Genomic DNA, 18,622 nt, shown 5'->3' with positions numbered 1-18,622 from the left:
TATCAAAAGTAAGTAATTCTGAAACCAAAATATATACAACAACTATTTCCTATAATTTCAATACACAACAGTTATATCCTATAATTTCAATGGTGGCAAAATATACATGTACGTCCAATTTCTTATTTACTAAAATTCATCAACAAAATCCTATTTCTTTACAAATCTGAATCATTAGGTATGTTATTTTTTCTATCAAGTGTGTTGTTATTACTATCAAAAGAGGATTCGTTTTAATTGTAGGTGAGGTGGGTGATAGAGATAAAGAAAAATGGAAATACTTTAACAACATATTACCAACTAACCAAGTTCCATACATTGGTGACTATGTCCGAATAGATTGTGCTTTGTCAAACAAGTTTTCGCCTACTTTATCAAAATCCTCACCACAAAATATTGCAGCCAAAATGCTTTACCTATCCCATCAGAAAAACAACCTGCAGCAGTATATTCTGGAGAATGTTCTTGACAGAAGTGTCATCTTGAAGCCCATTGATCATACTGATAGTTTGGAAAACTTTCAACTGCTAGATAAAGAAGACCTCTCAAACATCACGTGTGGTAGCTACATGTACCAACTTCGCCTCAGTTCTTGCTACATTCAATAGCATATTGAAGGGGAAGTAGACATATTTGTTCATCGAGAGGACCCTGCCTGAAACAAGTGAAGCTGCAATCTCGACGTGTCTCATCCAGGAAATACTCCCAATGTATCCAGTTCAATGAAACAGATTACTGTGACCTACTGCAAATGCCTTACAGGAGCGCGAGTTGTAGTGGTGTGTTCTTATGTGGCAGCTGTATTGTGTTTCCTTGGTTTTTCTAGGCATGCACCGAGGGAGTGTTCATATGGTGTCAAGAACGGAGGTGACTCACTTCAAGATGCTGCAGTCATTGACGATTTTGACTCTGATGACTGTGTGTGAGGAATAACTGTGTAAAAGTTCCTTCTGAGGGCTCTTTTCTCTATCGATATAAAAGTGTGGTACAAAGTTAATACTAACAAATTGTAAGTGTCAATTACCAACCATTTTGACTTTTCAAGTATAAAATATTATCTTAATTACATGTGCCAACTATAAATTCAGTGAAAAATTATTCTTTAACTTTATAAACTTTTTATGGTAATGAAAATGATTGCCTATTTCACAATTGATTAATGATAGGCCGTTTTCATATTTCATTTCACCAATCATGTATGACGTGTCACAGGTACTCCTTTTTTATTAACCGAAAGAATTCTTGTTTCACATTGAATTATAATATATCAAAAGCATGTCATTTTTTATTTTTAAAAATTAAAACAGTTTGTCTAACTTGCACTTCCATTTTACATGTACGTCAATTTCAGTTGAGAAACAAATTTACCTGTTTTCATTTTGTATGTAGGATTGACTTGAAACATATCAGCAATGTTTCAAAAGATGTCAATAGTTTGATTGGATTGTGGACTGAAGCTCCTGGCTCAGTTATTTTGAATGCTGTAGTACAGAAGTAAACATGCCTGTTAATACAACATGGTTTATGTGTATCTTATAGCTCATTGTTCAACATTAAAGGGGCATGGTCACGATTTTGGTCAAAAATTAATATTTACAATGCTTCAGAAAGGCATTTCTAATAGGCAACCGAAATCTGGGTGTCGTTTGTTGAGATATAAGCGAGTAATTAACAGAGCTATGTAAACAAAGCGTTTGTTTACATTTTGAACGTTGAACTAAAAACTTCAGTTTTAAACATAAAACGAATGTGTTAAACGTTAGAAACTGTCTATCAATGCTTAAAATGGATATAACGATAGAAAAATAAGCTGGAAATTTTTTTTTCCTGGTATATTAAACCCATGTAAACAAAAACAGGGCACGAGCCTAGTTTACAGGACAAAGAATTTTGAGCCATGTATATTGCTTATAACTGTACGAATGAGTCTCAAATTTTATTTGATCATTAGAAAAGCATTTCTAAAGCATTGTAAATAATAAAAACATAAAAATAGAATTTGACCAAAATCGTGACCATGCTCCTTTAAATGAGGTATAACTTGCCTAATAAATCTTGAAAATTGATCAATTGTGTCATGAAACTAATATTGCTAGGGTTTTTTTCTATTGATTGAACAATAATACATTTATCTCGTCTCACTTTCGATTTTGGATGCTTGAGTGATTAAGATGCAGACTTGTGGTTTCCGGAGTACCTAAAAAAACCAACAAAAACTAACAGAGTTGCTGAATAAATATATAGGCTTGTTTACAGGCATATTTTACTATGACTTTTACAAGATTTTTAAATTAACGGTTTGAAGATTGCAAAAAACAGTTCAATGTGGATGTTTTTAAAATGTACCAGATTTAATCAAGTTAGGTAAAAAAAAAGTTAAAGGAGATTTTGCCACAACATTGCCGTATCCACCATCTTTTCTCTCGAAACGATTTTCCCATTAAATTGATTGAAAAAGACCACGGAAGAAAGTGCCCCTCCAAGGGTTGGAATGTTTTCACAATCCCGCCCCATCCCCAAATAATCTTTGAGGATTAGAGATTTTCTCTTTTTCGACCGCTTTTCACTGTTCATGACACAATTTTCAAACTTAAATTTGACCCAAACACTTTTCTTACATGTGACTACACCACTGCATATACATAGTATGTTAGGAAAAGAATTTGGTGTTTAGATATTGATTTTATGTTGTAAAGGTTAATTTCACTTTTTGTTTTAAATTAAAAAGACAAGAAATTGTTCGTTTTTACGACTTACACTAAGCCCACCTGCAAGTCCAAAGATTATGTGTGATTTTAAAAGAAATTGCTGACCTAGCTATGCTCAGTCTTCACACTTTCTTAAAATTCCTATGATCTCGAATCCCAGCTGTGCATTTCAAAATTTTTAAAAATAACTTTCACTGATTTAAATATGTCATTTAAGGATTATGTTTACTCAGGGGCGAAAAAAATCCACTAATAGGGACGAAAAACTACTTATTTTACATTGTAGCCCTATTACTGTGGTGCTGTTTTTACTTGCAAAAAACAAGGCCAATGACCTGCTTATTCATGCTATTGACCTTTGAATGTTCATTGACAAATTTGTCAAAGTTGTCCACCAATTTTAAGGTTTTCTTTATTTTTAAATTATAAGAAATAACAAAATAATTTGTTGGTTGAAAAATGATAAAATACGAATAGCTTTACTAGTTTTCTGTTTCAAAGAATCCTTTTAAGCTCATATTTCAAATTTAGTTAGTCCGAGTTACCTCCATTAATTTTCAATATTCTACCCATTTTCGATCGAGCTTTACCTAAAATTGACTAATAGGAGCTCCAAACCATTTATTGCCAAAAACCATTTACATTAACACTATCTAAGGCCAATGATCACATTTTCGAGACATTCTATCTGGAATTACTCAGAAAGTCTGACTTAGTTTTGCCAACATTGGCTCTAGGTTGTAAGGTTGGCGTTGGCTTAACAACGTTGGGCCATTGAACACTTGACACATCTAACTTGAGTGTCAATGTTAATTGGAAACACAACGTTGGGCTAACATTAGGTCAATGTTGTAAATTTACCATCAATGTTAGTTGGGACATGATATCGGCCCAACATTGATCCAACGTCTGTGAAGTACATTTTTTATTTTTTTTACTATGTTTAGATAAAGAATTATTACTAAAAGCTAAATATACTGTCAATAGTTACATGTACATACTCTTTAGAAAAGGAAACATGTTAAAGTATGCAAGTTTAATTTTTATTCTTTTACAGAAGCTTAAAATTTTGAAAGCCCAAAATTAAAATGAAGATATTCTGCAGATATATTCAGCTGCATAATTGTTCTAAAGTGTAGAATTTAAGTTGCCGATCCTGAGATAAGAGAGAGCACATTCACTGACAAAGCAATTAAGACAGAATTTTCACAGCATGAGACTGGCCAGTTTCCATGGTTATTGTGATATCTGATCTGTTGGGATTGCCAAATCTGCTCCCATTTAGCATTTTGCAGGACAGATCTTAATGTATAGCCACTGTCAAGCGAATAAAACAGAAATGTAAGTATTATTCATCTCAAATAACTGCAGATATTAATTAAGCCAATTTCATTAACGTCTAAATAAAATTTTTTTTTTAAGGGAATGTTCAAGCTGCCTCCTTCCAGTCTGACGAACTTTCCAGTGACTTTGAAATTTGGTGTTCTTGAAAACCGGTGTTTTATTTGTACGACTATGAACAGTTGAAGATATAAATGAAATAAAACATACAGAAGAGAGTGAATTGAATTATTACTTTTGTTTTGTCCAAAAAGTTAGTCAGAAATCAGTCACACAAAACACATGTAGTTTATTAGGGCGGAAAACATACAATGACACATAACAGACAAAACCAACATGATAAGACAAAGACAATTCCGGAATACTACATTCCTCCCCCTTTAAGTTAATTTCATACTGATTTTGACTAGATCATCAACTGTAAATAAAACATATTAAAACTACTTACATATATATCAGTATATGCAATATCTTCAAAATTATAGTTATTATATCGTTAACTTTAACAGTTCAAAAGGTGGGTACACGCAACATAAAGGCACAAATCTGTCCCTTCCATTTCAACAGTTTATTTATGGAGTTACGTAGTCGTCCAGATAGGCTGGTTTTTTAACAGAACGAGATGATCTGCGTGGACTGGTTACGCTTGGAGCGCTGGACGATGTTGAAGTACATGTATTGGATAATGGTAAAGTCGTATCGGACACGGACTCGCAGTCGGATGCTTTGGATGTAGGACTCTCTTCTATGGTTACTGGGGTATGAGTATAGTCGCTTCCATCAGGATTGTCCAGTTCCATAGATGGTTTAAAATGTCGCTGCTTGATATGATCGACATGTCTGCGTGCGATTCCTCCGTCTGGTAGTGCGACTCTGTATGATACTGGTCCTGTCTTTTGTGTTACTTCCCCACATTTCCACTGTCCACTTGGAAAACTTTTCACAATAACGGCATCTCCTTCCATAAAGGTTCGTCCTTTTGCATGTGCATCATGGTAGTGCTTGAATTTCTTCTGTCGATTTTCTACTCGTTCTCGAATTTCAGGTTTGACGAAGTCTAGCTTTGTTCGTAATTTCCTATTCATGAGGAGTTCTGCTGGAGTTACACCAGTCGTAGTATGTGGAGTTGTTCGGTAGTTTAACAAAAACCTTTGCAACTTGGTCATCAATGATCCAGGGCCTTTATCCATCTTCTTCATCCCTTCCTTAAAAATTCGAACAGCCCGCTCAGCCAACCCATTGGATGCGGGGTGGTATGGTGAGGTCTTCACATGTAGAATACCATTCTCCGATGTAAAACAGGAAAATTCATGACTTGTAAAACAGGTCCCATTGTCCGTAACAAGTACACCAGGGATTCCATGTGTTGCAAATGCCTGTCTGAATTTTTCGATGGTCACTTCAGATGTAGAAGTAGATGACTTATAGACCTCAATCCACTTGCTATAAGCGTCAATTAGGATCAAAAACATGGATCCCATAAAAGGTCCTGCATAATCTGCATGTACTCTAGACCAGGGGCGATCTGGCCATTCCCAGGGATGCAAGGGTGCCACTGCCGACATGGCGCTTTGTGCCTGGCAATCTTCACATCCTCGTACTTTGGTCTCAATAGCTTCATCAATTCCTGGCCACCACAAGTAGCTCCTTGCCAGGTTTTTCATCCTGACTATTCCAGGATGTCCTTCATGCAACAAATCCAATAATTTTTCTCTTCCTGGTTCTGGGATCACCACACGACTTCCCCATAGAATACACCCTTCATGAGCACTTAGTTCGTTTCGCCTGCTAAAATAAGGACGAAGTTCCTCATCCTTATTTTTCTCTTTCCATCCATTCTTTATACAAAAGGTTACTTGACGCAGGAGTGGGTCCAACTGTGTCCATTCTTCAATTTCTTCAGCATGTACTGGTGTACTGTTTAAGTGTTCAATGAGTAAAATAGTCTCCCCCGGTACAGGTACATCCACACTCTCCTTGAGTGGAAGACGACTCAAACAATCTGCATTACCATTCTTCTTACCCTCCTTGTACAATATTTCATACTCGTATCCGGCCAGGATCAGAGCCCATCTCTGAATTCGAGCGGCAGCCATGGTTGGAATGGCTCGGTCAGGTTTAAACAGGCCCAATAATGGTTTGTGGTCAGTATAGATAACAAAATGATGACCATACAGGTACTGATGAAGTTTTTTCACTCCGAATATAATTGCAAGTCCCTCCTTTTCCAACTGAGAGTAGTTCTTTTCTGCTGGTGCCAGGGTTCGTGACACATAAGCGATTGGCTTCTCTCCTTCTTCTGTAATGTGTGACAACACAACACCCAACCCAGTTGGCGAGGCATCACAGGACATGACAAGCTTCTTGGCTGAATCAAAATGAACTAGTATAGATGAAGATCTCAAAAGGTTTTTTGACTCCTGCATTGCGTTTGACTGTTTAGGACCCCAAGACCATGCAACATCTTTTCCTAAGAGTTCATGTAATGGTGCTAATACAGTTGACAGATTTGGTAAGTAGCAACCATAGTAGTTAAGCATTCCAAGAAAAGCCTGTAATTCTTTAACGTTATTTGGTTCAGGTAAGTTCTTGATCGCTTGCACCTTGTCTTCAGTTGGTTGTCTTCCATGCTTATTTATGCGATGTCCAAGGTATGTAACTTCATCTGCCAAGAAAACACACTTCTCTCTTTTCAGTCGAACTCCCGCTGCTTCCAACTTCTTTAACACTTCCGCAAGATTTTGTAAATGTTCACCACGGGTTTTTCCAGTCACAAGTATATCATCTAATCGAACAATAACACTGGATATGCCCTGGAGCAGGTTTTCAATAGTTCTCTGAAATATGCCAGGAGCAGATGAGATTCCGAAAGGTAGACGATTATACTGAAAAAGCCCCTTATGTGTGTTGATAGTGGTGTATTTCTTGGATTCCTCATCTAACTCTAACTGCTGATAGGCTTGACTCAGGTCGAGTTTGGAAAAATGTTCGCCATCCCCTAATATTGCAAATAGATCCTCCGTTTTTGGAATAGGATAGTTGTCCAGCTTCGAAACTCTATTCACTGTGACTTTATAATCACCGCAAATACGTACGATCTTGTCGCTCTTTACTATTGGTACGATAGACGTTGCCCACTCTGAAAACTCTACAGGTGTAACAGTTCCTTCACGAACTAATCTGTCCAACTCATGTTCAATTTTCTCTTTCAAGGCAAAAGGTGGTGAACGACTTTTAAAGTATCTCGGTTTTTTCCTGAGAGTCAACATATATTTTTGCTTTCACTCCTTGGACTGTCCCCAATTCTTTCTTGAACACAACTTCATATTTTTTCAGAATCTGTTCCACATCAGACTGTACTTCTGTTTTAATCTGAAATACTTCATCCCAGCACAGTTTAATGACATCAAGCCAATCACGGCCAAGTAAACACGGTGTCTTCCCGTTTACCACTTCTGCTTTCAGATCATACTGTTTATCTTTGTAATTCACAATCAACTGTACTGTTCCTAGGATGGGAATAAGTTCCCCAGTGTAAGTACGCAATTTTGTGCATGAAGGTTCTAAGTTCAACCGAGAGTCAGATTTACATAAAGTCTTGTATACTTCTTCACTAATCACGGTCTTACTTGCTCCCGTATCCAACTCCATAGACTGATCTACTCCATTCAATGCTAAAAACACACGATACGGTGGCTGCTTGCCCGGCTCCATCATATGATACAAGGTATACTCAGTGGGGTCTTCTTCTTCATCAGGTGTATCACATACATTGTGCACATTTTCTCTTCTGAACTGATCCCTTGGTTTGTTACTCCAAAAATTGCCTCTCGAGTTTCCTCTTCCTTTTCCCCGATTAGCGACTTGGTCGGCCTTCTTTTTCCTACACTCTGCGGCAAAGTGTCCAAACAAGTGACAATAATAACACTTTATGCTACTTTTGTCTTTTTGTGGTTTTTCACCATCACTCACTTTGTTTACAGTTTCAGCATGTGGAGTTCCACTCTGTAGATCAAGTACTCCCTTCGCTGCAGTTTCCATTGATATTGCAGTTTCATATGCTTTCGTTAAAGTCAAATCCTTCTCCGCTAGCAGGCGTCTCTGTATCTTATCGTCCATGATCCCGCAAACCAGACGGTCCCTAATCATCACTTCAATAGCCGCACCAAAATTGCAATGTTCCGTTAAATGACGTAATTCGGCCACAAACGAGGCCACAGACTCTCCTGGTCTGCGAAAACGATTATGGAATTTGAATCTTTGGACTATTTCCAAGGGTTTGGGTGCATAATGATCTTGCACTAATTTTACAAGTTCATCAAAAGTTTTCGTACCTGGTTTATTTGGTGCTAATAGGTCACTCATCAGCTTATATATTTTACTGCCGCACACACTGAGCAAAATAGACCGCCTCTTTTTTTTTATCCGCCTCTTCGGTGTCACCGATTCCATTTGCTATGAAATAATGTCCCAGACGCTCACAGTAATGTTCCCATGTCTCTTTGCCCTCCTCGAAAGAATCTATTTTCCCGAAAACTGCTGTCATCTTGACACTTTAATCCTCGTCGCCACTGTTCTGTCCAAAAAGTTAGTCAGAAATCAGTCACACAAAACACATGTAGTTTATTAGGGCGGAAAACATACAATGACACATAACAGACAAAACCAACATGATAAGACAAAGACAATTCCGGAATACTACAACTTTATTCTATTTTTAAAAAGTGTGGATATAGATTTACCCTGTGAATATATGCTAGCTAAATAACGAACGGCCGTTATTTAAGTTTAAGGATTTCTTGATCATGGCTTGTGCACTCTGGATTCAAAATAAATCCATCATTTAGATTGTGATGTATTGTTGCATTTGTATTTTTGCATCTATATTGGAACGACAATGGACCTACAGTCCTAACATTGGGCCAATGTTGGTCATATGTTACCTACCTTGGCCCACTGTTGGGCCAATATCACAAGATGACAAATGTGACATTGTGCCGATGTCGGCCCAAAATGTTGAGCCAATGTTTGGCAGGTAAGCAAAATTACATTGGACCAACATTATTTGCCAACATTGGGCCAATGTAACTGGTTTTGTAGGCCTAACAAAGTCATGCTATCTGGGATAATATTAAGTATTTTAAAGTTTTTTCCCACTGTGTTCCAGCCAGTGATATAAAATAATACACGATATAATACAATTAAAATATGCAGAATAATATGAAAAAACACATAGAAACTTAACTTTTGCAATTACATTGCTACAGAAAGTTTTTAAGAGAAAATAAGAAAAATGAAAAATTAGTTCGCATTTCCTCTGTTTCAATTTTTATCTACATTTATCGTAGCATATCTTCCTCAAATTAACAGAACATGGATATCAATAGTGATTTTTATTTATAAAATTGTTATTTTGTGCTTTTTAACACAACTTTTTATTTATAAAATTGTTATTTTGTGCTTTTAAAACAACTTTTTACTTCAGGTAATGAACATTGTAAAAATTGATTGTAAACCGTAAAATGTTAATCCGCTCGATTTACTTAACTACTAGTATATTTGTAAAGGAAGCTAACTTAAAGGTAATTATATAAAACGTGAAACAGAAGCTCAGGTAATTCATATTCATATCGGATCAAATTCCGAATTTCAAAAATTCATCTTTGCTGATAACATAAATTAATGTAAGAAGGAAAAAAAAGTTAAGATTGGCATTATTGAGTTTATTAGAAGTTACTTATACCTAAAACACTGGACAGTCCTAGCCAATTTACTGCACAAATAATCGAGTCCCTAATTTAAGCAATTTAATTGAGATTAGATACATTGATCGGCTCACGATGATTGCTACACTCAGTATCGTAGGGTCGGATTTACAATTCTAATTTTAATTAGATTGTAGGTACACTGTAGGTATTTAAAAAACCAAAGACATCTGTTAAAAGAGAAAGATTTTCTTTAATATTCAGAATTTAAAGATTTATTGTCTTAAAATCGTTGAAAAGTCTGTCAGTCCTTTACGGTTAATATGGTCCTTCTGTAATAAAAAAAAATGCAGTTGAAAATTAACAATCCATGAACACGTAAAAACAACATGTACATGTATGAAAAGCTTACGTTTCCAGGCACAGCAGTATCCGACGAGGCCTTGACCACCAGGTCTGTAGCAGTAGGACCAGCTGTTACAGTGTCTGTTTGATCGACACGATCCGGTCGGTCTCGCGTTACCTGGGCAGCCCACCCTCCCTACAAACGGAGATCGAATATTTTGGTTTTCATCATTATACCGGTATGTTGAAGACTATGTTGATAAAGTCCAAGTCCAATGTGAGAACAATTGAAATAGGTAGGACTCTTATCAAAGAACGTATAATTATCATTTACATTAAAGTTAATGACAAAGAATAATTTTAATTTCATGCAAAATAGATTTCCGTTGACAACCCGACTTCCGGTTCCTGTCTATTACAGTGAGTACCACTGATATTATTGTTTCATTGTTTACAGCCAGCAGCCTACCTTCCACACAGGATGCCACAAGCAGAGATGCCAGGAGAATAAATGCAAACGCCTTCATGTTGTCTGATGTTACTAGCATTCTATCATCGTTTATATACATGTACATGAGTTCAATGACTTTTGGAAACATTATTTCTTACATTGAAAATAATTGTTCAAAATCGATGAAAACAATTGATCGATACACACATTTATTACGTCATCCTATTTGGAACAAAGTTTTAACAAATGAAATTGGCACAAAACATTGCTGACTGATCTTTATAACCATTGTTTAGCATAAAATAAGAATGTCTTTGCAGATGTCGACATTTCAGTGAGCTGATACTCTTGGTCCGAAGATATATTATACATATCGATATTAAAATAAAATTAAAGATCGATTACAAAAACATTCAAAACATAAAGTAAGTAATTTTTCTTGTGGAAATTACATATACTTATTTTTTCTACACACACCAATCATCGACACTTTATATTAAAGGCAGAAAATAAGTTTAACAATTAATTTTAATCATGAAATAGAACAAAAATGATCTACATTTAATTATAAGAATTTTGAAATTTTCAGTATATTGTCAGTATTTTATAAAACTAACAGCTATTTGAGGAAACTAACAGTTATTTGAGGAAGTTAAAGATCACTTCTTTCGTTAGTGATTCATACATAGCTTAATTTCAGATGAGTACTTATTTAACTTTAATCTGCAAATTCCATCAGTATAAACAAAAAAGTTATTAGGGCCCCGCAAGAATTTGCGGGTGCCCTATAGTAATCACTCTGTCCGTCCGTCCTTCTGTCCGTCCGTCTGTCACTCTTCCGTCCACAAATTTCCTGTTTTTTTCTAATAACTTTTTTTATGGTTGCTCAATTAAGTTCAAATTTGGTATGGTAGTTCAGTAGGCAGAAATACATATTTTGATGCTAAGTTTGGTTCTCTATGTCTTCTGGTTTGGAGCTGGGGTGGTGGGGTAGATTGTTAACTATGCAAAAGAATGAATGGGCAAAGAGAGATAACTGCTTAGAATGAATGAGCAAAGAGAGATAACTGCTGAGAATGTTACCATTGTATACATGGAAGGCTGTGCAATATTTGTCCTTTGGGATTAATTAACCTTCCACAGGAAGAAAATCCTAAGCTTTATCTTTATCTGTCACAATGAGATTAATTACTGCACTGCCTGTGTCTGCAAATGAACTTTGTTTTGAAGTTAAGGTCAATTTTGAATGATGTGTAGTCTTGTGTACATTCTTTGAAATATGGATTTAAAATATAATATTCATATTTTATTTTGGTTAAAATACCGTACACAGTGATTTATAATAATTTTATTGAATTCTAAAATCAAGATACATATTAAGATATCTGTTTTCACTATTTTATTTTTTAATTATTTATTTTATTTTTTTCTGCATTAATGCTGTTAATTTTAACAGGTAATCAGATAATAAACCCATTCTGTCATTTCTGAAAAACCACTAAGCTTAAGAAAAAAACACTTTAATTGTTGGATGAAAATCATATCCAACTACAACTCACGAGATCCTATATATTCCAGTTCTTTACATCTTCTGCAGGGCATTTATTTTTCATCATTGTTAATATAAAGAGGATGGAATTCAAAGTTTTTTTCACTTCTCTATATTAATTGTCATAGCGGGGCCCTTCCTGACTGGTCAGTTTTCTAGTTTTATTGATTTTAAGAAAATATTGATCAAATTAACAGTTTGTGGATGTAAACAAAATAAAATATTAAAGACATTAGAAAAAAAAAAGATAAAAAAAATCATAAAAATATCCGATGCCATTTCAAAGAATAATACATCTCAAAAGCGTAAAAATTAAGAATTTTTTTTTCAAATTACAGTACTGAACCTGCTGCTCATGCTATGCAAAGCGTTGCACATACATGTATTTATTACATATATAATTATTCAAAGTACAATTCCTTCGCTATATATAGTAATTTCATGAATGTACAGTAATATCTATCAATAATGTCCTTTCCGTTTGACTTTAATTCTTTTCTGGAAGTTTATGATTATTTCTGTCCATATGAATGAGGTAACTATTTGATTTCATCTGAGTATTGCTTATTATACACCCGCTCGGAAGGAGAAGGGGTATACTGTTTTACCCTTGTCTGTCTGTCTGTAACAAATATTTCTGTCGCATTTTTCACAGCAACTATTCATTGCAAATGCTTGAAATTTTAACACACTATTTGTTTAGGCATGCCATATCGTATGATATATTTTTGTACCAATCGGACGTCAACTTCCTGTTAAATGACAACTTTGTTTAGTCTTAGCCTAAATTTTCAAACAAATTTTCGTCAAAGATTTCTCAGCAGCAACTTATTGCTTATGCTTGAAATTTAAATGTCGACTTTGCTTATTTTGCATATTCACATCAGAGCGGGGGTATTACTAGTGAGCATTGGCTCACTGATATCTTGAACACCGACCAATTTACGGAGATCTACTGTAGTCTTTAAGCAATTAGATATAATGAATTAGGTCGTGTCAATTTCGCTATTAATTGTGTAATCAAATACATGTGTTGTAAATGTCATTAGGAAATGTGTCTGTTCAATAGCTTGTATATCAAAATTAACCAGGTTTTTGTGCATATATTGTAAAAGGAATTGACGGTGTTTTTCAGTTTGAGAAATGTCTTTCTTTGAAAATAAAAAAAAGATCTTAAAATTATTAAGCGTAAATGCCTCATCAGTGTCATCAATTCATTATAGTGATCAAATTATATTTTGTCAAAAACCACATTGTCAAATGAATTCAAACAATTTTATGCGAGCAAAATACTTTTTCAAACTTGACACTGACAAATTCATATTAAAATGTTTTGATGTAAATCAGTTATAAATGCTGTTATTAATATTTGATATTTTACAGATGATGAAGGAATGTTTTCCACAAATGACTCGTAATGTTACGTAAGAATGTATAAGTATCTGCAGGTCAGTGAATGTTCTCCGGTTCATTGACAACAACAATCTCAATTAACTTCAACAGGAAATAATTCTATAAACAAACACATCAGATGTACCTATAACATTTTATGCATGTCTTTTGAACAATTGCACTCATTGAAAATTTCAATAGTTTTCATACATCTTCATACAGCGTCTCAAGAAGATAAATGTTATCTAAACAAAATGCCCATGGGCCACATCGCTCCCCTGAGCAGCAATAATCATTATGATAATAGACTAAGCTTTATGGAGTCATATTTATAAAAAAAAATCTCATGTTAAATATTAAATCTCTTTTGTAACTGGATGATATACCATGTAATATCACATATTGAGTATTGCAGTTTTAAGAAAATCTTAAACATATAAACCTACATCAAACTTTGAACCCCTCGTGAAGACCACGATTTGTCCAGCGGCCACTGTCTTCACAATCAACAATATGTCAAGGTGCTTGCATATAAGTAATACCATATATCACTACATCTGAGTTATTGAGAATAATTTTAAAATGTTATTTATGTAAAATTGGACCCCCTAATACGGCCAAACCCTAAACCCGGGGATCATGATTTAAGCAAACATGAATATACACTATGCAATATTGTTTTCCATTTATTAAATTAACAGCTTTCCTTGGCAAATAGTATTAAGACTTTAAAAATTGTTTTAAATATTTATACATGTACCTATGTACAGGTAAAATAATTGAATTCTCCTAATGTGGCCCCAGAGGTTTTGATTTGAACAAATTTGAATCTATCCTATCTAAGGAAGCTATGAAGTTATGTTTTGAACAAATTTGAATCTATCCTATCTGAGGAAGCTTCAACACAAGTACCCCTTTTTGGCCAAAAGATTTTTTTTATTTTGTATAAGAATACTTGGAACCATGTCGTTAGAGTCATTGCACTTTACAGATTAGCAAATGTTAATGACTTGACTGTTGTTCTGTAATTCTATCAATGGCAGACCTGCCATTGGTTTTTGATCTTACTGCGTAGGCGGACAGAATGCACCACAACCCATTAATTGGAAAACAATTAACGGCCTTCGGAAACTGCAGTGGCAATAGAACTGAATGTAAATAAGACATTTGAGTTATTGAGAATAATTTTAAAATGTTATTTATGTAAAATTGGACCCCCTAATACGGCCAAACCCTAAACCCGGGGATCATGATTTAAGCAAACATGAATATACACTATGCAATATTGTTTTCCATTTATTAAATTAACAGCTTTCCTTGGCAAATAGTATTAAGACTTTAAAAATTGTTTTAAATATTTATACATGTACCTATGTACAGGTAAAATAATTGAATTCTCCTAATGTGGCCCCAGAGGTTTTGATTTGAACAAATTTGAATCTATCCTATCTAAGGAAGCTATGAAGTTATGTTTTGAACAAATTTGAATCTATCCTATCTGAGGAAGCTATGAAGTTATGTATTGAACAAATTTGAATCTATCCTATCTGAGGAAGCTTCAACACAAGTACCCTTTTTTGGCCAAAAGATTTTTTTTATTTTGTATAAGAATACTTGGAACCATGTCGTTAGAGTCATTGCACTTTACAGATTAGCAAATGTTAATGACTTGACTGTTGTTCTGTAATTCTATCAATGGCAGACCTGCCATTGGTTTTTGATCTTACTGAGTAGGCGGACAGGATGCACCACAACCCATTACTTGGAAAACAATTAACGGCCTTCGGAAACTGCAGTGGCAATAGAACTGAATGTAAATAAGAGTTTTGTTTACTCTTAACATACTTTTTTTGATCCTCATTTACCTTGCTTTTGTTTAAACCCTTGTTATAATGTCCCTAAAGCCTTCTAATTATATTGTGAAATTCATGACCCCTGGTTTTAACAGTCGTGGGAGGTTATTAAAAGTAAATGTATTGTTATTATATCCATGGTTTCCATTTTTTGGTAAAATTCAATACCCATTGGGCAGGGTTCAGGCTTTTTAATTTCGGGAGGGGTGACGAATGTGGCTATAAAGTGAACTTGTACACGTATTTTTTTTAGGGGGGGGGGGGAAAGTTGAGTCACTCTGTTGGGTAACCTATTGATGTTAATCGGTGGTACCTAAGTGACAGTCAAGACATGTGGGTCTATTGTTTCGATATTATTTGGCACTTTCTTTTAAAACGTTCTGTGAAGCTTCAAGCCCTACAGATAAATATATATAAATATTTTTATTTTTATCAACAGATATTTACGCAATCAATTTTTAAATGTGACTTTTATTTACCATCGGGTTAGATTAGTGTTTAAATTAATAATCAAAAGGTGAGAAAAGAGGAGACCGGACTTTTACGTTCAGATCCTGCTGCACCATTCCAACCAAAACTGCAATAAACAAGATTCGATTAAGACTTGAGTTTTCTTTTATCCACCAGATATAAAAGTGTTACTAATTTTAGAAAAACTCTCGTATTTATGAACTATTTAGTGCTACGCGAGTGCGTCTCTTTACCAGTATGAACCCCAAGATGATAAAGGAATTAAATTTTGAGCAACGTGGTTTTCATTATTTTTCATGTTGTCCTATAAAAATGGACATCATAAAACAACACTTCGTTTAAAAATTGTGAGGGGCTTCGATGTCGTTAGGGGACATGTAGTGCTTGCAATACTCTCAGGATGCATTTGACAATAAACATTACGTCGATATTTGTCAAGCCAGGAGAGATAAACCGTGCAAGCATATGTTTATAGGTATCCATTGCATCTTCAATACGTGACCGAAATAACGTAAATCTAACGATTGTAGACCTTTAAAACTTTAAATCTTTTAATTTTAAGAATAAGAACGAAATTAATAGGCTTACGGCCTATCCGATGAACAGTGCAGTGCAGAAAAAATTGGTCAAAAATGAATAAATAAATGGTTTATTCTTCAGTAAAATCTTCCCAATTCTGTAATATACTGTAAAGTCCGTACAATGCAGTTCAGTTAATGTCATTTTACTTGAACCTTGCACAATAGCGTCAAACCACACAAAGACAGCCCTTAGCGACGCACATTTTGTATCTTTAGGAAGTTGTTTACATAAGTATAAAAGTATAACTTAGACATTCATTATTGTAACTAAGTCTAGCATGAGACCAAGGCTTATCCTAGACTAAACATGAACATAATTATATCAACTGGATAGTCGGGACAGACACCCTCATTAAAGAAATTAATAAATGCAAAACAAAAACCAACGCAGCACACATTATTTTTTGCAAATATTCCTGCATCTGAGGGCAAGAAATCATTCGAATTTAATTTTTCAGCTTATTAGGACCATTGCAAGTAATTTTACCATATTTCGAATCAAATTGCTGTATTTTAAAACTTTTTATCATTTGATTTGGGATTTTTGGATGTGGTTAAATTTTAAAAAGCAATATTTCTACATAATCGAAATTCAGTTTTAGTTCATTTATTATAAATGAATCCCTCACCATGGATTCACCTTTCCTCTTTAAAGGATTCATTTCTTTTGAAGGTTTTATCTAACGATTTGAAAAAAATATTAAACAACACATTTTTTATTTCATAAATTAGTTTTAATTATTAAAAACATGTTCTAAATGACATTAATTGACATGATTTATAAAATGATCAATTCATGTTTTTAATGACCACAACTTTTAAACTCTTTAATGTCTAATCTTCTACCAAAGCGTAGCTTTCAGGTTCTAATAAAAACCGTATAAAATACTATCAATGACCGATTATAAATCTCTTTTTATACAACGAAATCATGTTTCAGAAATGACTCTTTAACGTCCATGAAATAAAGTTTGATATTAATAGCATTCCACCTTAAATAGGAGATTTTTTTTTGCTCGCGTGCATTTATTATTACAGCGAAACATTTGGCTTATATATGGTGCAGGTTTATTACGATTTTATGAAAATAAAGCAAATTTGACTACTAGTATAATTTCTACTTGCTGACTGTCAAATTGAATTTCTGTTGCTTTATTTCTTGTCATATAAATGTCATTTGACATCTTTATGGATTTTTATATTTATTCTATCGTCGTATTTAGATAGGTAAAGTGTTCTATAAATAACTTTGATACCTTTTACAACTTGGATGACATTTATATGAAGTACACCTTTGGGACCCAGAATTGGGATGCACACAAAGATTTATATTATGTTCACAGATTCGGTCATTCAGTGGTCATGCGCAGAAACCCTGATTTAACCATTACCTTAGTGATGGTATAAATTTTTCAAAAGGCATAATCTGTGTTATATAGTGGCAGTAAATGTTGCATAAACCTTCCCCTGCCAAGGAATTAAATATCCATAAATCATTTGTGATTTATAACGTCACTTGTTTTATTAAGATTGCAAAGTAAAAAAATATAAGGGAGGCAATGTTTTTTTAATTTCGTTTTACTGTTTAATGAATTTGTAAATTTGCTTTTAATGCTACTAAACGCAAACAAATTCCAAGTTTAAGCAGATCGTTTACTCAAAGTTCTGTATAAATTTCTTCTGAATTATAATCAAATAAAATTACTAACATGAAAATCATCTTATTAATGAACATTAAGCATTTAGATTTAAAGGGCCCGTAAGTTTAAAGATACAGTCGTGTCATAGGTATTGCCTTCTAATATCTTAAAAGGAGCGAAATACACAAATTGCTGCAACGCATGAAGAAATACAATTTCGTTTGTAAATGTTTAACTTACTTTGGTTTGCATTTTTATGTTTACTTACTGGATTATAATTATGATAAGGTAATGTGTCCACGTTATCACATTGTGTCACTGTTAAATAAGTTGACAAGACTTTTAAAAGTGTAGAAGTGTATGATAATATTCACCAACATCAGAAGTGTTGTTGCTGATTGTTTGTACAACGTTACTTGAAAATATACATATCAATACAACGTTAACCGTATAATGGTATGTACACAGTATTTCTTAAAGGATTCTAAAGAAGTCACAGTTTTATTGACTGAAAGAAGGAAAGACAATTAACGATAAAACAGAATTTATCTCATAACAAATATCGACTCATTTATCATGCGCATTT

The 18,622-nt window shown here is 34.1% G+C and overlaps 1 long non-coding RNA gene across 1 annotated transcript; it reads right to left on the bottom strand.

Moving 5' to 3' along the window:
- Positions 1–9,987: 9,987 nt before the first annotated feature.
- LOC136275286 (uncharacterized) lies at positions 9,988–10,633 on the bottom strand. The gene is made up of 3 exons (XR_010713841.1): positions 10,569–10,633; positions 10,167–10,295; positions 9,988–10,086 (listed from the first exon to the last, which is right to left on the bottom strand). It is a non-coding gene; the product is annotated as an uncharacterized lncRNA (long non-coding RNA).
- Positions 10,634–18,622: the final 7,989 nt, after the last annotated feature.

Source organism: Magallana gigas, chromosome 5, assembly GCF_963853765.1.
Source record: "Magallana gigas chromosome 5, xbMagGiga1.1, whole genome shotgun sequence".
Classification (NCBI taxonomy): domain Eukaryota; kingdom Metazoa; phylum Mollusca; class Bivalvia; order Ostreida; family Ostreidae; genus Magallana; species Magallana gigas.
Note: the sequence above shows the minus strand (reverse complement) of the source record. Positions and strands in the feature narration are given on the sequence as shown.